We start from the raw sequence: 22,371 nt of genomic DNA on the forward strand, positions 1-22,371 counted from the left end.
TGGAGCAGGACAATTTAAAAAGTATGGTTCAGAAATGAAACTTATTGAATTCACCAAATACTGGCATTTCATGCAGCAGTATTGATAACCTATTGCCTGAAGTAATGCATGTTTATAAGCGTATGCACTCTATAGTGTTCATTATAGCAACTTTCAAAACCCTTGCAGTTCCTCTTTCCTGCCTGTGGTGTCGCTGTCTGCTTTGGTGCTTCTATCTTGGTCTCATCTGTACCGAGATGGAGAGCATAATGTGCTAGAACCACCACAGCAGAGCGACACTTCAGGCAGGAAGAAGGAACTGCACTGGTTTTGAAAGGTGCAGGGTTCTAATATGAACTCTACAGTCAGCATTTGGGGCAACATGTTTTTTTGCTAGTTTCTGTCAGAAGGTTGTACAGCACAAGCATGGTAAAAGCTTGGTTTATTGTGATGCAACAAACTGTAATTTTGCTCAATTACAAGTCATCATTGTTTATAAGGCGGCGCAGAATTCATAGCGCCCAACAACAATCTAATGATATGAATATATCAGGATAAATACAATGTTGGCTTAACGCATACATGTACTGTATAGTCGTAAGCATTTACAGCTAATATAGATACCAGTTGAAATTCCTTGTGTTTAATCAAACGACAAACACTTATCCATAGTGTCGTATAAGGTGGACAGACCTAAAACATCAGTGAAATTTACAGTATCAAACCTGGAGAAACCTGGCACGTGTGGGGAAGGTTCCCCTAGCATCCAATCAGCTTCTGGCTAGAATTTATCAAGGACATACTATAAATTGAAAGCTAGGAGCTGATTGGCTACTATGCGCAGTTTCTCCACTCTTTAGAAGCGATGATACATTTCATCTATAGGGCAAGAGAACCCAGCCAGGGACAGTACATTCTTTCTTCTTTTTTTTTTTTTTTTTTTTCATGTTTCTTTTAAGGGGGGCTCCCACAGTGAGATTTTGATTGTGATTCAATCCTGATTCGTTTGGGATCGAATCGAAGGCAACATCATTCGATCTGTACTATATAGTCTTGCAAACACAGCCTATTTTTAGATTTCGATGCTGTGCATCGGGATCAATTGAGACTGAAAACCATTCGCTGTCCATTAGATTTCGATTCAATTTTGCTTTTATAAGCCAAATCGAATCATAAGTTAGACCAAATCAAACCGTGTGCACGGGACATTGGAATTAAATGTGTGTGTGTATACTTAAATATTGTACAGCACGATATAAAATGTTGCCATGTAAATTCCGGTTTAATGTGGAATCGGTTGCCGTCCACTTCAGTCTGAAAAAGATATTTGACATATCTGTTCATTTGAATCATATGACTTAATACGAAAAGTTTGCACTTTTTTACTTTTAGCACCCCCCCCACACACACACACACACACACACACACACACACACACACACACACACACACACACACACTCCGCTTAATTATATCTATCAAATTGTTTCCGTTGCCATAAGACACATTGCTAAACCAAGCCAAACAGTCTCTGACAGACGCCAGAGTTTAAACTCTTATCTCTCCTGGCTTAACAAACTTACATCTATGTCCAGCTTGTTAAAAAAAACAAGATACGTCCCTGTGAGAGCAGTTGGCATGATTGTAACAAATGATTCAGTACAAAGTCTACTCTTGCCTGGCACTATAGTCTGGCTTATGCAGTATGGGCTGTTGGGTCTGATGACCTTTTCTGAAACCGGTCACTAATTTAATAGGATAGCACATTCCGTAGATAGCATTTGCTATATATATTTATCATTTCTGAAATTTGTCAAATATTTGTTTGGAAAATAGAGATTCTACTGCATTGTCTCACAGGAGAGTCTTAGGTACAGTCAAAACATTTTTTACAAATTATTTTCCTGATTATCTTGGGATATGGAATGGCTTATTTATAATTTTACTTATATAGAATCGTCATATTCCGTTGAAACTTACAATTTGGAACAAACCGCAAACAAGACTAGGCAATAACAAGAGATAAGAGGGTTCTGCTCGCATTCTATAGTATAGTGGGAAGACTATCGCTTCTCATTGATCATTGTAGTGAGAATTTGTCCTGGATTTTAATCAGAAAAATGCATTGGTTAAAAATAACACTGATTGCAGATGAAACTTACCAGGCCAAAACAGTATGTATAGTTGAATTACTGAAATATTCTATATGGCGGCATAGACAGGTGTAACATAGGGAAGTAAACCTGGTACTCGGCGAAAAACTGAGGCTACTTGCCTAACTTAAGTTGCCTACACTGGTAATCTGAACAATTAAATTCTGCAATTCAACATCGAGTAAAAATGGGGTTCTTTGCATAGTTTTTAGAAAAAAATACGGACCCACCTGCTACATAGCCAGATGACCTCATCAGGTGGTTCCCTTATACCCCTTTCATTGGAAGCCGGGGGTATAGAGAGGGAGACTCAGGTTTAACCCTTCTTATAACCCAGGTGGATTTGCCACCTGGGTTATAAGCTTTGGTGCTTTCACACCATACCTCGACCTGGGTCGACACATCAGAGACCTGGCATTTCCCCGGGTCTGAGGTGCGGTGTGAAAGGAGGATATAAGTTGCAGGCCTAGACTAGTACAATCCAACTGCCCCAGGACGCCACACTAGTAAGAAGTAGCAGTTATAAGGGAGGATTCAATATTGCTATTCCACAGAAAAACTTCAAAATAGCGTCCGTTTCCGCAAAGAATAGATGGAATACGCATTCCATCTATTCAAAGTCTCTCCTTTTTTCGTTGATTTTTGGAAACCATGCAAAAATTAGAAAACGTGAATCCACGTCTGTTTCCGCGAATGCATATTCGGCTTTTAACAGAGCCGGATCTGCAAGCGTGAAGACATCAGGAATAAATAGTCACATCCCCTTATTTCCCCCCCAAAAAATAGAAATAAGGAGAAACCTTGAATACCCCCCATATTGTTAAAGTGTTGCATTAATAAGAAGTAGGTACTGAAGTGCTAGCACAGGTACAAGTTTCTGCATGGTAGCACCTCTTTATTTGTCCACCCACAAATATAGGCATTGCATAAACCTAGTGTTCACTCTAGGGTCCAGATGCACTAAGCTTCAAAAGTGCTAAAAAGGAGAGTGATAAACAATCAATCAGCCCCTAACTTCCATGTCACAGACTGTTTAAAAAATGACAGTCAGGAGCTGATTGGTTATTTATCACTCCATTTTGTCACTTTTGAAGTTTAGTGCATCCGGCCCTAGGATTTTTTTTTTAGGGCAGGGTGCTGACCACCCGGCAGGGCACTTTTTTCAATCAGGAGGGCACATTTTATATTAGAAATTGACATTCGAAACAAAAAAATAATATAAAAAATTGCACAGTATTACGCCCATTAAACATGGTCATACTCTGCTATGCCCATTATATATTCTGCCGTAATTACATTGCATGTCAGCGTGGTGGGGGCCAAAGTAAGGGCTCACAGTGCCACACATAAAAAGGGCAGGGTGCATTTTGAAACGTTAAAAACGGGCAGGGTGCGGCACTCTGCAAAAGAATCTTAGAGGGAACACTAAATACAGAAACATGCATTATACAATTAACCTTTTTATACATTGATATTTATTCTTGAAGTTAAGATCATTAAAATCACCGTTCGTTAATGGAAATGTATTTATCGCACACCTTCTTTCCACCCTGTGCTTTTTTTTGGCTGTAAATTAATTGGCTGCAATTTTATTTGCCTTGTAATGCATGATGCCCAGTGTGACACAAGTAGCTATTCTGTCTGTATATTGCACAGTTGCTGCTGTGAGTTGCCCTTCTGCTATAGAGGCAAAGGACTGTTAATCTATTTTATTACCTTTCAATATCCACTCAGCCTTCTTATTTACATAGGAATCTATTCATGGCAGTTTTCTTTCCTTGAAAGTTTTTGTCTTGTCTCTGTCACAGGCCTTTTCCCTTGTCCTCCTGCCCTCTCCCCTAGTCCCATTGCATTGTTACCCCTGAAAGCAATTATGTTTGTTATCCCTGCCAGTGGCACAAATCAAGTCTTCTTATCTGTTTTGTGCCCTCTTAGGCTTTTTGGTTTCCTGATTGACAAATAACCACTTTCCTTTGCGTCTAAATTTCAAAACCTCGCATGTTATTTGATTACGAATAGTTTTAGAATCCTCACACGCTGCAGTGTTAATCATAGGAATAACATCAGTCCTTGCTTTCATTTGTCCCGTTAGTGGGAGTCAAGTTTTCCTTGGCAGGCACATCAGAGGAAGCGGGGATGTGCTGGCCAGAATAAGCAGATCTATTCACTCCACTGTATTGTCAAATTATTGCCCATTGTCATAATTGCCCTGATAAGTATGCAACACTGCTTATCCTTCGCTGAAAGCCGCCTGCGAAAGTGCAAAGTGGATTACAAAAGCATCGGCGACAGGGCATCTTTGCTTTCAGGCATTGATTCAGGCAAATTAGCCCTTGATTTGTGTGATTGTTTGGTCCAACCATCAATAGATTGGTTTCACTTAGAAACTCTGAGAACAATAAAGAGAGATTTATGATGGTTGTTATCAATGTTTAAGCGATCTATCTAAACTATAATCTCTGCATCTCTAGACATTTAGATGTAATTGGTCTTGGAAGTGGGTAGACAGTGGAGAGACAAATGAAAGCCCTAGACCAGTACTCCCTCGCATTCCTGCCTGTAATGGCACAATATATATTTAACTGCTACTGGGATGTATGTGAAATAAAAATTCCTGACTAAACTGCCTGTTTGGTTTTAAAATTGGGCCTAGTTGTTAGGAGAGGCCAGAGGGAATGTAAAATGACTAGTAAGCCCGCTTGAAGTACAGGCTTTGAAAGCTCTGAGAGAAAGATGTCGTTTCACTGGCTACCAACAGATGGCAGTGTTTTGGAGACACTAGACCTATAAATAGATGATTCTCTTACATACATTTTTGCAATGTTATGGGTAAAGTTTTGCAACCAGCTACTTTCTACTAGCTGTACTTGTGAGTATTCCCTGGGAATTCGGTCCCGGGTTTATGCTGGGCATTCCCGGATTTGCTCCTTTCACACCAACCTAGATTCCCGGGCCTAGTAATGGTGTGAATGGGTCCCGGGCCAAAAATCTCAGGATTTTGTCTAGGCATTCAGCCCTGCTAGCAGGGTTGAAATGCCTAGACAAAGTCCCGTGATTTTCAACCCAGGAATCTAGGCTTGTGTGAAAGGGGCCGGGAATGCCTGGCATGAACCCGGGACCAAATTCCTGGTTATGTCCCTGCATTTTCTGGTGTGAAAGGGGTATAACATTTTTGCTGTGGATTAGGATTAATACCTGGTGTTGCTTTGTAGTCCAAGTGAAACACTTTGTAGGCACTGATCATGGATGCCGCGACGTACAGCCGGAAGTATACATTCCGCCATTTTGAGTAAGGACATCGGACGCCAGGACTCTGGAAGCATCCTCTCTGATGCACTCAAAGTTCCGGTCATGTGACCGGTAGGAAAGCTGGCGATTGGCCGCGCCGTCCGGCCGGGTAAACAGGTGTTTCATTTCAGTAATTTACAGACACCTTTTTAAAGGATTGGACACTAAGCTTTTTACATCTAGCCTTGAAAAAGACCACAGTTGTGGTTGAAACGCATTGGAAAGGAGACTACAGCCAAAGGAACCCATACACTTTCTGAAGAGGGAGACGCCAGCCAGGAACTTTGCTGCAGCATTCCGGGTCTGGTAAACTGTCATCAAAAGCTGTTAACCCTGAAATGCTGTATTGAGAACTGATTACATCTAGTTCGCCACACTTTCTGGTAATTACAGACTATCTGCCACTCTGGGATAAGTGTGGATCCTTATGCTGTTAAATTTCTTTAATAATAAATCAGCTTATTAGAGAACTCTTTTCAATAAGGTTCTCATTTTATTCTGGTAATTGTTTTATCCTGGAATCCCTGGAGGGAATTTAATCTTTTGATTCTTCTGTATTAATTAATTAAATATTGTTACACTATGAATTATTCTTTTTTTTTTATTCCATATGATTGTGTCATCAAATTGAGGATTGATTTTCTATTAATACCTGTACGAAATATTAATCGAGTGACAGCTCAAAAAGGGTTGTAAATTTTTCCCATTATATTCATGTGAAGAAAACGTGTGGTGTTTATCCTCTTTTTACTTGCAATATTGTTGGGGTAATTTGGGAATACCCTTTAATCACCAACCAAAACGTATTTGCTGACCACCTGTGGCGCACTGTGTTTGAACCTACTCCATCACATATCTACTTTGTAGGCACTAAAGCAAGGCAACAAATTTTGTTCGTTATGTAGCAGGGACCTCCGCTTTTTCTCCTTGTCTTGTGTTTTTTTTTACTGTTTTTACTTAATGCTATTAATGACATATAAATCAACCAAAAAAATGGCCTTCAAACTATATTTAAATAATCCAGTACTTTAAACCAGTGATGGCTAACCTTGACACTCCAGCTGTTGTTGAACTACACATCCCAGCATGCCCTGCTATATTTTTACTATTTGGCCATGCTAAAACTGATACAGGGCATGCTGGGATGTGTAGTTCAACAACAGCTGGAGTGTCAAGTTTAGCCATCACCGCATTAATCCCTTCATAAAAACCCTAGGGCCAGATGTACTAAGCTTGAAAACTGTTAACGTGGAGAGTGATAAACCACTAGCCAAACAGCTCCTAACTGTCATTCGTCAAAACCAACTATAGCATGACAGTTTGGAGATGATTGGCTGGTAGTTTATCACTCCATTTTATCACTTTTCATGCTTGGTGCATCTGGCGCCTAAACTTTAACTAATTATTTGTTATTGTAATTAAACTCTATATATATTTAGTTGCATTACTCATCTAATGCTTCCTGTATAGTAACATCAGACCTAATTGCTTGCCATAAGCAAAGTGGGGGTTTCAAATGTAGTACTTACTTTTTTTTTTTTTATACCTTGACAAAATTCTGCAATTTGGCTTTAGTTTGTTGACTTTCTCTGTTTTGATGTGACCTTCTGTGTCCCTCCAATAGGATTAAAATAGATCCTACCAGTAAACTCTGAAATACCCTGCTCATGTGAGGCTGTCCTAACAGTGGCAGGCTCTTTACCCTGAGGTTTGAACAACTGGCATTGTGACTAGGTTGGCCTCTCATTTCCTCTTGGTGTTCGGAACTTACTCAGTGATTAGTTAGTGTGGCTAGCCGATATCCGCGCACAAAATACGGATGAAAGTGAACAAATCCAATTGGGTTTGACTCGGTTTGGTTTGTTAGTATCGCTTATCCAAAATGCTCGATACCAGAAGAATTCTGGTTAACAATTTATTCCGTATTTTGGACATTTTTAGATTTGAATGAGGTATCTTGCATTTATGTTGTATAAGCAGATGAAATACACACAAATATATTTTATTTGTGCATAAAACGAGGTTTTAAAACCTGAAACAAAGTTTGTGTCCAACTCAGACACTGACTTTGAATGCCAAACAATCATTTTCTTGCACATATTTAGTGCCAGTTACATAAAATGTACCCAGTAGTACCAGTTACAGATGTACACAGTAAGTTTTTAGCAAAAGTAAGTTATATTTGGAGGCTATGGTTTTCTAACTAATTTGGATAAAGGATACTCAACCTGCATTGTGGATATTTGGTTTAAAATGGGCATATTTTCATTATTTATAAATGGTCTAGATTACAACACCAACAAAAAAATCTAAGTGTGTTAGATGCAATGGGGGTTTCTTTTTCTGCACCATAATATCCAGTCCGTGTTTTCTATAACACCTTGAGGTGATGCCATACTGGCTGGCTGTGCGATATAATTAACAAGTCTTTCATTTGTGCTTCAAACAGAATGCTCTGTGGACCCTTACGCTAAGAAGTGAATTGTCCTATTTACATGCTGTTGTCTTTTGGTTGGTAGAGTTTGTATGTAGTGAGGATTTGCTGTGATTCAGTAGATTCCTCTTTATGCAGCAAAGACCTGGAGATAGAAGTGTCGTTTTTAAAGCACAATCCTCCCGTCTGTGTTGAAAGGGAATGCCCAAGAGAAATGATTACCTTCTTTACTCCCATTCCCTAAAGCAATAGTCATTTGCTCTTCTGGCCAAATACACATCAGCGGTTCAAGGATAACAAGATGGCTGACAGGACGGAATTCAACTTTTTATCAGGAGTAAAAACTGGCTGAGTTCCATAGCCTTATTTCTATGCTAAACAGACTTTCCCAAGTGCAGCTGTACACTACTTTTATTGGTTGTACCTCTGTTTGTTGTGAAGGATTTTATTCTGTTTTACAGCTAGGTCTTACTGTGACATTTTATAGTTTTTTTTTTTAACTTGTGCAAACACTTATTTTGAATAAAGGGTTTTGTCCTGTTGTGTGAGTCATTGGTCTTTAAACACGTGAGTGGTTGCTGACAAGGAATCTGGTTCAGATTATAATACATAGTCAACATCTCGTTAATGGTGTGTTTCTGCATTTTCATTGATTTCAATGCAGGGCAATGTGCCGCTGTGGGACCCCAACATTGATTAGATCGGCCAAAAGATTCTGAGCTACTGTAAAATTCTATATTTCTTGACCACCTACTTTGGGGATTATGGAAAAATAGTAATGTTGGCAAACATGCGTCTTTGCTTGGCCATTGCAGGAAAGTTGTTCTGAGGACAAATCCGCCATTTTTTCCCCAAGGTGGTGTCAACTTTTCATATCAACCAGGAGATTTTTTTTTTTTTTTTTTTAAATCGCGAAAATACAAATTTGGAAATTCTACATTGTTTAGATATGGTCCTTGCTATCTCTATCTATTTAGATAGGGTTAGTAGTTTTAGGAAAGCAAAGAATGCATTTGTTATTCCACTTGGTGCAAGGAGCTCCAACTAAGAAAACCCTTTCCAGATGGGTAAAATAAACTATTTTGGTATATAAAAAAAGTTGGACGTGAGATTCCTAAAGTGATGAATGTACGCTGGGATTTGTAGTTTCACAACATCTGGAGGGCCACAGTTTGAAGACCCATGGCTTAAGGTATTGTATTGCCCTCCCCTTTTGTGATGCTTTGGTATATCCTATTGTGAAAGGGGCTGCCATGAAGTAGGAAGAAGAAAACAGCTGATTATGCTTACGATAATTGCATTTCTTCGGAATACTTCATAGTAACCCATAATTTCCCTTTCTTAGGATCAAGGGAGGAGATATTCAAAAGACTGGGAGGAGAGGGGAGGGGCACATCTATATACTAGAGGAGGGTGGATCCTAAGATAAATTGCCTGTCTATTTTAGGAGAAAAGGCCTTAATACATTGTGTTGTGAAAGGGGCTGCCATGAAGTATTCCGAAGAAATGGCATAATCCGCTATTTTCTGTCCTTGTGTAGTTTTCAATACTTCTATAGAGGCATCATTCTTTTTCTTTGTTTTTTTTATTTATTTTTTTGTAAAATTCAATTGTTCCTGAAAACTTTTCCCATTTTGTTTCCATCATTTTGTCTAATTGTTACATCAAGAAAATGGGCAGGTGAAATTAATCCAGGCTTTCTGGTCCAATTGAATTACCCCTAGGGATCAATTAGGGGTAAATTACTACGGGTAATGGAATTCCCATTTTTGTGGTTATTTACAGACATTCTAAATTTAACAAGGACTCCTCCCACAAATCGAAGTATTAATAGTTTGATTGGCTTCTTATAACCACCACGAAAGCAGACTGATGTTAATGAGTTGTACAGTGCTGTGTAATAGGTTGGCAGTATATGAATTGGAGCTATATCTTTTTTTGTTCCAACATTTTCTTGAGTACTTTTCCTTGGAATACATATATACTTGGCTTTTGGTGAACATGCTGTATTAAGTTTTTTTATGTTCTACCAATTGGGAAAATAAAACTTAATCGTTTTGAAAGAACTTCTGTGGGGCAGAAAACTTTCCGGCGCTTTTTTTCTGTGTGTTAGATGACTTTGTGGGAGCCAGCCTGTGTCAGTGGAATGTAGTAAGCTTCTAACCAGTGTGCCATGACCTGAGCTGAAATTGCATCTCCATAAGGGATGCTAATGTGGAGATAATGAAGGAATGTATGATTGGGCTGACAGGGAAGCAGAGATTACATTTGCAAAGACTATAGTCTGCACTGTAACTGTAGCTTCAGACTGTTCAGGTCTATTCAATTGCTGATGGCAAAAGGCTCAGTGTACATTTTTTTTTTTTTTTACCCATTATCATTCGGGTGATGATTTTCTGCTCCTTTATGTAGTTGCATTGCAAAATAATGGTACATAAAGTGCACACAATGCCTTGTATTTTAGCTGTGCTTTATAAAGTGTTTGCAAAGTGTCCCTGCAGCTGTTATACATTTTTAAGTAAAGGTTCATATACAATTCTACTGTGTAATAGTAGATACCTGGACCAGTGGAGAAGTTGTTCATCGGAACCAATCGGTTTAGTATTTTATTGAGTGAGTTCTGTAAAATTATAGGTGGAAGCTGATTAGTTGCTATGGGCAATGTCTCAAGTGGTCGTTTCTATACTCTTTCCGCTGCTTGATACATCAACCCTTTGTGCTAAAAACATGTCTAATAGTGTACGTTAAATGCTTGAAAATAACACCCATGTGTGAAGAGAGGTCCTGGTTTTATTGAAGCGCATTAATTGGTCTTGACTCTTCAAGCTTAAAACATGGCTGGCTGCTCATCTAAAGGGCTAAACCCTTTTCAGTTCAGGAAGCCTTGTCTTTTAGTTTTTATGTTTATATCAAGCGGTTGCTGAACATTCGTCTCGTTACTTTGAGTTACTTGTTTTAGTTTCGACAGATACATTCTGTGAAGTGAAATGTTTAGAAACTGAAAGGGGGTGTTGCTATCTGATACCTACCTCCATTTTGAATGCCAGAATATTGCATTTCTGTTATTAATTACTAATATTTGTTTAGGAACCTTTTTAGATGAAATGAGCAACCTTTGTTTTCTCGAGTGGCAACACATACAGTTAGGCATATGAGATTAAATGTTTGTTTGCTGTACTTATTTAGTAGGCGTGCTTTTAACTGTTTTCTTACGACCGGTGTTTTAGATTATTTATTTTAGATTATTGTAATAATCATTGTGCTATTTTAGTTTATATACCTGTTAGTGTTGAGGAGGTTAACCAAAGTAAAGTAGAAGAGTACAGATTTATACTTTTAACTGCCCTCATCCACTAGTGAGAGGTATTGCATGCGACACACCAGCAGCTCCTGGTTGGCAGGATCACACAGGATACACCGAATTCGACCTTTTGCATACTATGGGCCAGATTCTCTAAGCTTCAAAAAGTGATAAAATGGAGAGTGATAAACAGCCAGCCAATCAGCTCCTGCCTGAGATTTTTCAAACACAGCCTGTGACATGACAGGTAGGAGCTGATTGGCTGGCTGTTTATTTATCACTCTCCATTTTATCACTATTGAAGCTTCGAGAATCTGGCCCTATGTATTTTATGCAATCCCAGTCGTGACTGCAGAATCCAATAAATATTAATGGCAGCCATGACTACCTGTGGCCACTTTTCATCCAATCCCTTGTTGCAGAAGCTTGTAATTGAATGAAAAGTGGCCATATCACACTAGTGGATGGGGGCCTGAAGGGTAAAGTAGTTTGTTTTGATACAATGCAATTATCGAACTGCCTGTTGCTCAAGTTGTGTTGTAGATCAAAATACATTATCTATTTTGATTTGCTACTTGTATTCTTCTGACCTGTGACATATCTTCTATAGATTGATCTTAGAACTGCATTCAAAAGCCCCTCTGCTCACTATCTCATGTCATATGACTAAAGGTGCCCACACACTAGAATGGTTTTTGGGCCGATTTCCGATAAATTGGCCGATATATCGTCCGATGTTTACCGATAATCGGTCGAAAATCGTCCAATATCGGTCCGATGCGCGCTCCCGTTGATCTTTACCTGAATCTTCTGATCTTAAGTGCTGCACGAAAGTTCAGAAGATTTAACAAAAGATCCATAGGAACGCACACAGGATCTTAAAAAAAAAAAAAATAAAATAAAATTTGGTAAAGATGTGCGCTTGCCTGAAATCTTTTGTCCAGGACCGACCAAAGATTTCAAGGCTAATTTATGCGCAGATCTTTCTAGTGTGTTGGCACCTTTAGGTTGTCACATGACATTGTAAAAACACTGCAGAATTATATATCCAATAGCAGTCTGAATAAGCAAACAGGAAAAATGATCATCGGCAAAGATATTCTTGAAGTTTAAAAAATAAATTGAAAATCATGAATTTTAAAGGGCAGCGCTTTCACTAGTAAATAGCGGCTAGTAAAACATTGCCTTTTTAATTTTCGGGCTTAAACGCGTTTTTTCATTCTACCGCTTAGTAAATTAACCATAACGTTTCATAAGATTAACCGATTGGAAAGCCCTGTGCTGCGCTGCTCAGGTAATCACCTGGGGTTATTCTCTCTGAAATCTAGCACCATTAGTAATTATACACTTGAAGCTCACATGACATAGTTACCTTTTCATTGTATGATTATAGGCAGTGGTCAGGCTATTCAAAGATTAGACATGTGCTATATAAATGACATCACCAACAAAAGAAAGCTAATTAAGAAGGTGATACGCCTGGAATCTGTCTAAAAGCAAAATAGCAGAGGTCTCAGGAGCAGTTGATTTATAAACAAATTCACATGACTAGAAGTCTGTTAATAAAACAAGATACAAGCTTTTAATCTGGGCCTCAGCAAAAGTTGTCTGCTATGCAGTATAGAATTTACAGTTGTTAATGATGGGGGTAATTCAGTTGATTTTAGGTGGGTGTATGTACGGACTGGTCAACAAGGGATATTCATCTGTTCTGCAGATGGCTTCGAGTGATTAATACCCATTATTTATTGAACTAGTTGTGCTCATGGGGTTTAAAAGTATTTTTTTTCCAAAGACCTTGTAACACCGTGCCAGTAGCCACAACATAAACAAAATATTTTACTTTTATGTGTTTTCATGAGAATTTTTTTTTTGTATTGGCCTAATAGGATAGACCAAAAAAGATCAGAATAAAACCGTTTTTCGCTTCTGATGTTTTTTCTCCTGTAATTCCTCCCTATGTCAAACAATGTCACAGTTTATGCACTAAGTTGGCTCAAAATGGTCATACAGACGTGTCCTCGTACATCTGGGCCTAATAAGCCATGCAGTGTCTGAGATCCGGTTCATCTTTGCTCTGCTTCTTGTTCACAATGCAGTGCGACGAGGACCAAGATGAGACACTGCTTATTAATTTGTTATGACACTTTTATATTGTGTGTTACTAAAGCTGGGTACACACAGGGCAGCATTTTAAAATGATTTTGCTGATTCAGACTGGTTGGGAATACAATATCTAAATATCCAGTTTGTATGCACAGTGTGACACGCGTCATCGGTAACCTAATCCTTGGTCCATACATGCCGAACAAGAGGATCTCGGTAGCGAAATGCAGCCACAGCCGGCATTGGCAAGTGTTTATGCACCGCTGGGTCCCATCGCTAACCAGGTCGCTGGGTACACACATCGTTTTAGTGTGGACCCGGCTTGAGTTTGTATATGAAGCAGAACGGAACTTGTAAAAGGAAAAAAAGCTGTTGCAGCTACATTGTATCACATACAGATTCAAAGTTCTGAGTTGCACATTGTGCGGATGAATCTGACATAACACCGTCTCCTTGTGCGTCCTGGTAATTCTTTTGCGACTTAAACACATTTTCAGCAAAGACACCCAATGCTAGAAAATTCTCTTGTGGCATGGTGTTCCAATAGGGGCCGTTTGGCATGATTTCAGTAAAGTTGTATGAGGACATATCTATATGCGGCTTTCCACAATCCTCAATGACTGAAATCCATCAATGTTTCAGCGGTCCCAGACTAAAATGATGTTGGATGGCCTCCACTGATGGCTCTTTCTACGGAACATTCGGTCCAGATTTCTACTTGCACAGGTCCGAAGCGAATATCCTATATAATAAAATGACAATGCTGCTCCTCACCTCTGGGGGATTAAAGTGTTTAGCGTGCACTAGATTGCACCTGACTGAGCAATTCAGGTGCTGATTCATTCAGGCAGTACAACCACCAGTGCTGATACTACTGTTAAGAAGTTCTGTCATTTTGGCATAACCAGTGTCTTGTCTGTCTGATCCTTCTGAAATATAACTCTATAACCAAAAATTTCAATTTGGCTACCGATGGTTTCTTCCTTGTGGCCATACCAGTTAGAATTGTAATAGTTGTACATTACATTTTGTGACCTAGGTAAGCAGTATAGAGAAAATGTGCTTTAAACAAATATGGTTCTTGTTGTGTGCGCATAATGCAATTTCGTGTTCCTTGTGGGTGTTTTAGGGCTGAATTATCTTAGCCTCCTGTGTTTATTTTACCAGCATGTATCAGCAGATGTGCTCATTTGTGAGACTGCTTCAAAAGGATGGCATGCCCCAACAGGCACAATATGTATGTTTTTGGAGTTTGACATTATCAGCTTGGCACGTTACCTATTCTTTGTGTATTCAACTCGGGGGAGAAAAATCTTAAGTTAAACAACACTAAAACATTTAGCATCCCAAATGTGTAGGTGCGGCCTGCCTTGTCATGACCAGCTTAATTCTGAACAAACAGTACATCTCGTTTGTCACATGAGAAAGTAGAGCACTGTGTAAAGTGGATAAATGTACGTGATGATCAAGTGGTTACACTGATTATAATACAATTAATCCATTACTTACTTTGGGTTACTTTATATTTTCACGGATTCATTTTAAAGTGTTTTAATTATTCTTTTATATAGCTGGAGTGCAATGTCTTGGGGATGTTGGACATTTTATTTTAATGCGTCATTTATGAGGGCTAACCTTGTGGGGCCTAGTCCTTTTAAAAATGGGTTTATCCAGTACCATTTTTCTGGAAAAATAGGTCCAGGAACTCCAGGTCTGGGTGTGGATCAATTAAATAAAGAGAGAGAGAGAGAGAGAGAGAGAGAGAGCAAAAGATGTATATATTGTATTTAGAAACAAAGGCACTCAAAGGTGACTTTAAAATAACTTATCTTATGGAAAGTACATTTTGGCCCAGAATAGGTTCAGGAACTGAGTTCCTGTGGAAAAATAGCACGGAATCTAGATAAAATAGAAATGCCACTGGTTCAACACAGGTAAGACGTGTTCAGAGGTAGTGTAAACGGGTAACCCGGGTGATGGGACCCGCTTACATAAATGGGAGAGAGCCCATACCTCCTGACAGGCAGCAACGTGTGGTCTGTCCAGAGGTTGGGACAGGCAGCGTACAGCCTCTGCTGTGGGCAGGGCGTGACTGCCTGCTAAAACAGCCTAGTGTGAACACTTCACACACTTACTAGGGTTAATTTGTAGGGAGCCAATTAACCAACCAGTACATTTTTGGATTGTGGGAGGGATTGGAAGTACCCAGAGGAAACCCACGCAAGTATTGGAAGAATGTACAAACTACACACCGATGTGGGCATGGAGGGAATTGAATCCATGACTTCAGTGCTGTGAGGCGCTAATGCTAACCATTACACCGTCCGTGAGGACTTAGTGTTTTGAAGTTTCATTAGGTGATAGCAATGCTCCTATACACCTAGTTACTGCCCTTTCCAGAAGTGTTGGCAAATATACCTGCTTTTGTGGGTTTAACCAGTATTTGTCGCTGTGCTACGCCAAGTTAGTGGATCAGCAGCATTCTCAGTTGATACGATGTAGCCACTTTGTTCTAGATAAGGTCTTTGTAATGTACATGTTGGTCGCTGTAAGGCTCCCTTATCCATGGAATTATGGAAGATTGACCAGTGACCACCTGGACTTTTCAATTAATAATAATGGTTCATATGTTCCTACCTGTTCCAGTCTCTTAAAGTTGTGATCAGCAATCCTGTTATAAAACACTGGAGAGATTTCGAATATGACTTTACAGGTGGAATCTTTTGTCAATAAGCTATGTGTTGAAATTCTTTTCTCCACATATGTTCAGTAAATCCCGCCAACGATGGTGCTGACCTTTCTGAGTGACATAATGAAGAGTTGATGAGACATTTTGGACAATGGGATTAGGGATGTCAAAAAAACATGTCTGAATAAAAAAAAAAAAAAAGTAAGAAAGAAATTCGGATGAACACAACAAATGCTACTTTTTTAAGCATAAGCCGGCAATGAGATTTTACAATCACATTAAGTGCTGCAACTGTCTAAGGCTATTTATTTCTTTTTTGTATTTAAAGGGAACATACAACTTTATATAAGCCACTGGTCTTTGGGACCAGACCTTGGTCGCCTGTTTATGCAGATGAAATTTACTGACATTTAAGCCTCTTAATTAAAAATAAAAATACTTCTTGAAAAATAGTCACTTCAATCTTTTGTACACATGTATCCGTAAAAGTGGATTACCACATTTACATTTGAAATAGCACGAGGATTTTTTTTGTTTCGTTGCGAAGGTTTAGAAGTTTTGTAATTGGATATCCAGTACGCATCTTAATCATTTTCAGCCATTTAGGTGCCTTTTTAATGCTGCTATCTATGATTAAAAGGCTCCATCAGTGATAGACAAATGTATACAAAAAAATCCGGGTCAGCGGCGGGTCAGACCCGGATCTTCGGCGGTGTAAATCCCTAACGCCGTGTCCCTTTACACGGGACTTCTACCCAGGTCCTGACCTGGGTAGAACACGGCTAGGACCTGGGTAGAGGGCGGTGTAAATGGGAACGCCGGGTCGGATTTACATGAATGGGGAACGTCCAACCTGCGGACCGCAGGTTGGACGGGTTGTCAACCTGACACTGACAGCCGGCACTGCTGTCTGCTATACCCTGCAGCGGGGGAGGGAGGTGAACTGATGCCTGTGTGCGGCATCCATTCACCTCCTGTGCGACGGCGGGGGGGTGCGGGCGGTGACTGGGGGCAGCCCAGCAGCTTACCTTAGTGCTGGGCTGCCTCCAGCAGTGTTCCGGTCCGGCGGCGGCGGTGATTGGCGCTTGGAGATTACATCATCCTGTCATCTTCAAGCACGGGGAGGGGGGGGAGGTGGGGACCGGGCTGTCCGCCCGGTGTAAATTGCACTAAACGCCGGGTCGCACCCGGCTTGAACCTGGGTCTAATAAAAGCCGGGTGCGACCCGGCGTTTTGGTGTAAAAGGGGTATAAGTGACCTGTTATAGGCAGGTTTTGATAAAAATAGTAATACTATGCATTTTCCCGAATTTATTTACACAGAACACGTGTGCGTCCGGCTTAATGGATACATGACATTGGGGGTTTCTCTTGTGCTGATTTGCTGTTAAAAAAAACTTTAATAGAACGTGGTTGACCAAAAGATGCAGAACTTGGGGTCTAGCAAGATCTTTCTGGGAGCTTGGTAAATCCAGGTGGCTAGTGTAGCTTATATGAATAATACAGATATATGTGGCGATAATGAGGGGATACGGTCAGTTGGTCGACCAAAAGATGGTCCACAGCCATTAGGTCGACATACTGCAAGGTCTACAGTTGTCTAGGTCGACATGGGACAAGGTCGACACAAGCATTAAGTTGACACCATGTTAACAGTCAAAAGGTCGACATGGGGTTTTTCACTGTTTTTGGAGTCGACATGTGCTGACAGGCGGTATTTCATGCCCTACCATCCACTAGGGCGTGGTGAGATAATAAAATAGTGTCAAGCGCAGTGAGCCATGCGAGGGAGGGTGTCGACATTCAGTTAAAAAAAATGAAAAATCCCATGTTGACACCTAATGCTTGTGTCGACCTAATGTCATGTCGACATTGTCCCATGTCGACCTAGACCCCTGTCCACCTTGCAGTATGCTGACCCAACTGTTGTTTAACATTTTGTGCATTTCTTGCAGTTTTCTCCCTGACTTCTGTAAAGCTATTCATATTTTATCTTTTCATTTGTAGACCAAAGATTCGGTAAATATGGAGTTATAGATTTCATTTATGTATTTATTTTTTCACATTTTTTGCAGTCAGGCCAAAGATGAAAGTTTAGATTACTGTAATTTCATACAGGAAATTTCCTCATCTGCCAGTTTAAATGTAAACACTTGAAGGTTCTATGTTTCATGTTCGTGAGATGATTTCTAGATCTATTTATAGTCTGCTTTCCCTTTTAAATATAGTAGGGGCTAAGTCTATGCTTTTTGATGATTTTTATGAAATTCTATATTTTCACTTTATTCATGGAAAGCTTTTATGCCTGGTATGTTTATTTTCAAAGGCCAACTTCTGTTACTAACTCCTTCTGCTGAAAAACCAGGGCGGTGAAGCTTCTTATCCTGTTTTCAGACTACGATGCGCAGTTCTTTTTTGCCATGAAATCTTTACAAATTGGCAACCATGTTTTCATGAAGTGACAGCCTGATTGTTCTACAGATAATATGAATGCCTATTAGTAAGGACTAGTGACCACATGTAAGTGCTCATGGTCCATGAAAACAACTGATATCAGTAGGGAGAGTTCCAGGGGTGCATCCCAAAATGCAGTTTGTTGTGAGGGTTTGAGGGACTTCTGTGGCCAGGGCAAGCCTTCTGCAAGGAACTGTGATCATATCAGAAGCACAGGATTGAAAATGGTTGTACTGTTTACTAAAGACTAAGGGCTAGATGTATCTAGCTTCAAAAAGTGATAAAATGGAGAGTGATCAAGAACCAGCCACTCAGCTCCTACCTGCCATGTTACAGGCTGTTTGAAAAATGACAGGTAGGAACTGATCTTTTAACACTCAACTTTATCAATTTTTCAAGCTTACTACATCTGGCCCTGAGACAAGTAGCTGTAAGCGTTCTGTTCGGTTGTATCCTCCATCTAATTCAAATTGGCATGTAAAATATAACATTAGAAAAACCAAACTGGCAAAAAAAATAAAACCATATAGTCTATGGCCGTGGTTCTCCAACATTTTTGAATGATCATTCCTAGATAAGATTTTTTTTTTAAATACTTTGTTTATATGTCATCCTTAAGTGTAGTTAAGTGGTGAGGACATTATTTTCCATTTTTCCCTTCTTTTTTTGTAATTGGAAGCCACAAGCACTGGTTTTATTACATTGATAAGCAATATCAATTGTTTTTTTTTACCGCGTTTTTAGCTTAGAGAATCTCCCCCAGTGCCTGATAACAGTGACTTTAGGGGCTAGTAAAATAGTTCCCAAATGCCCCTTTTCACACAGAAAATGAAATGCCTGGGTGAAGCAGTTCCACCCGGGAATTTCATTAAATACACGGGTCCTTTTTCTGTGTGAAAGGGCACACCCGTGTCGTAAATCCCGTGTCTCTGACCCTGGATTTGACCAGGGTCAAGGACACAGGATTTATGACCCGGGTTGACCCTTTCACACAGAAGAAATACCTGTGTTATTCAGCAAACTACCGGGTAGAAATTTTCAACCCGGTACTTTATTCTGTGTGAAGGGGGGTCAGGCTGCTCCCGGCAAAATGACACTGCATTTGAAATGCTGTGTATTTGCTGGGATTTTCAGACTTTTCTGTCTGAAAAGACTGTATTGATAAATAACTTCATGATAATCTGACCACTATGGTGCGCTGTTACTGCGGGTGATCTTAGAACGAAGGTGCTGTCGCCACTATACATAAAGAAGACATGCAGACTAGTGAGGTTCTTGGGGAAAATCTGCCCATTTATTTTTGTTTTGCACAAAACTCCTATTCCCCCAAGTTAAAAGTATTTGCAGACTTGGATGTTTTTAATTCTAGCTGTTTTCTGTATCCATTTTTAGTCGGCCTTCTGGTTGACTTGCTTTTTCCTAGTTAAACCATCTGCTCGCATCTAATTATATAAGTTTGGTTACTTATTTTTCCATGTTATTAACTATTCTGGCTGGATTGAATGTTTACACTGTTGCCTCCACTGCACACTGTTTGATCTGCCTGACAAACACCAAGCCGTACTCTCCCTGAAGCTCTTCACGTTGTCCTTTTGTTGTTTTGAATACTAGAAAATCTACAGCAGTCATCAGGTTTCCCATCTGCCAGAGCCAAGTGACATAGATGGGAGTTTCAAGTATTTTGAGTAGGTGTTTAAGGTAACAGGCGTTCTATTTGTAACTTGTAAAAACCTAAATGACATGAACACAACTATGTTCTAGATTTGATGTTGTACCGACCAGCCCTTATGTTGGACAGAAGGATATTTAGACGTCACTAACAGGTTTTATGCTGCTGTAAAATAGCTGCAGGCCTAGTGCTTTTGTACTGCTAGGATACTTCTAATATCTGTATATAGAAGGGAGCTGATTATTTTTTCCTACTCCATCATACATTTACATACACCGCTATCTCTTCACAGATACTCATGTACAGTATTTATGGACATCATACTTGCCAACATTGAACCACATCCCACACGGGACCACTTTAAAACAATGCAGCCCCTCTCTTCCTGTTCAAAGCTGCAATTTTGCGTCACTGAGGTGATCACTCCCCCCATCCATCGGAAGCTTAGTGTGGTTCAAAATTTAAGGCCGGGTGCAATGGGTGATTTGTCGGCTGTTTTCTCTTAGCCTATTTTATGATTGAGAATGTTATTATACTGTAGTACAGGGGTGGCCAGACTTTTGTAACCCGGGATCTACTTTTTGTACACTTACTTACCGGTGATCTACCAGCATTTCCTCATGTGCAAAAAACATTCCCTTCCCAGTGCAATATACCCCTTACACATAATGCCACAGAGAATAGGCCAAAATTCGCATTAGGACACAGGTTTTGAGCAAAAATTTAACATTAGGACACACGGAATAAGCCGAAAATTCACATCCTGACACAGGGAATGTGGCCGAAATTCACATCCTGACACAGGGAATGTGGCCGAAATTCACATCCTGACACAGGGAATGTGGCCGAAATTCACATCCTGACACAGGGAATGTAACCGAAATTCACATCCTGACACAGGGAATGTGGCTGAAATTCACATCCTGACACAGGGAATGTGGCTGAAATTCACATCCTGACACAGGGAATGTGGCCGAAATTCACATCCTGACACAGGGAATGTGTCCGAAATTCACATCCTGACACAGGGAATGTAACCGAAATTCACATCCTGACACAGGGAATGTGGCTGAAATTCACATCCTGACACAGGGAATGTGGCTGAAATTCACATCCTGACACAGGGAATGTGGCCGAAATTCACATCCTGACACAGGGAATGTGTCCGAAATTCACATCCTGACACAGGGAATGTGTCCGAAATTCACATCCTGACACAGGGAATGTGTCCGAAATTCACATCCTGACACAGGGAATGTGTCCGAAATTCACATCCTGACACAGGGAATGTGCCCGAAATTCACATCCTGACACAGGGAATGTGCCCGAAATTCACATCCTGACACAGGGAATGTGCCCAAAATTCACAATCTGACACAGGGAATGAGCCAAAATTCCCATCCTGACACAGGGAATGTGCCAGAAATTCACAATCTGCACACATTTGGGCACCCCTGGACTGATAAGGCGCACATGGGGGTACCAATGGCATTATACGGAGCACATTTGGCACCCCTGGCTGATAGGGGACACATGGGGGCCACCTCCCCCCAAATAACAGCAGAATAACCATTTTTTAAATATGGGGGACATAAAACAATAACCAAGAGTCCATGTTCTCCTCTTCTCCAACACCTAAACCTACAGTGGCGTAGCTATAGCTCCGCAGCCCCCGCGGTGGCGGGGAGGCGCAGGGAACATTTGGGCGCCGGGGGTCTGCGGGGCTATAGTTACCCGCTGCTGTCTTGCCTGTCCAGTGTCTCTCCGTCTCCCGGCGCCAGCGGCCAGCTCCTGCTGCTATAATGAAAACTGTCACTTAGAAAATGGCTGCTACATACTGCAGACAGTTTTCTGTCTGCAGTATGGGGGCAGCCATTTTCTAAGAGTCAGTTTTCATTATAACAGCAGGAGCCGGCGACATGACCATGACCGCAGATTCGGCCGGGCAGGCAGGTACGGGCATGGGGGTGGGGCACGCCGAGGGGAGGGAGAGGGCAAGGGGAGGGAGGCGCCGACAATTTTGCAGCGGGGGGGTGCATAAAAGGTAGTTATGCCACTGCCACCCTACCCTATCCCATGCCACCATAAATTAATAAGGCACCTTAGAGAAAATCCTTGGCTTGTTTGGGGTCCTCAGGCTATAGAACCCCCCTCATCAACATGAAACAACATTCAATTTGCTGTGTTTGCATTTTAGTTATTTATTGACATTTTCTAACACCCTTATGTTTATGCCATAAACATAAGGGTGTCAGACAATGTCAATAAATAACTGAAAACTTTATCCCATGCAATCATA

General features: G+C 40.4%; 1 protein-coding gene and 1 long non-coding RNA gene across 3 annotated transcripts in view; one reads left to right on the forward strand and one right to left on the reverse strand.

The window, feature by feature from the left end:
* LOC146035856 (uncharacterized) overlaps positions 1-22,371 on the reverse strand; it is a 41,437-nt gene that overhangs the window by 18,737 nt on the left and 329 nt on the right. Inside the window, exon 2 of one of the 2 annotated variants that reach the window (XR_014460732.1) lies at positions 15,899-16,061. The exons of the other annotated variant lie outside the window; for it this stretch is intronic. This is a non-coding gene — a long non-coding RNA (uncharacterized LOC146035856). The remainder of the gene's footprint in view (positions 1-15,898; positions 16,062-22,371) is intronic. 2 annotated transcript variants of the gene reach the window in all.
* Positions 1-22,371, forward strand: part of GPC4 (glypican 4) — a 99,665-nt gene that overhangs the window by 11,178 nt on the left and 66,116 nt on the right. The gene's annotated exons all lie outside the window — the stretch shown is intronic.

This window comes from Crinia signifera, chromosome 9 (assembly GCF_055691185.1).
Source record: "Crinia signifera chromosome 9, ASM5569118v1, whole genome shotgun sequence".
NCBI lineage: Eukaryota > Metazoa > Chordata > Amphibia > Anura > Myobatrachidae > Crinia > Crinia signifera.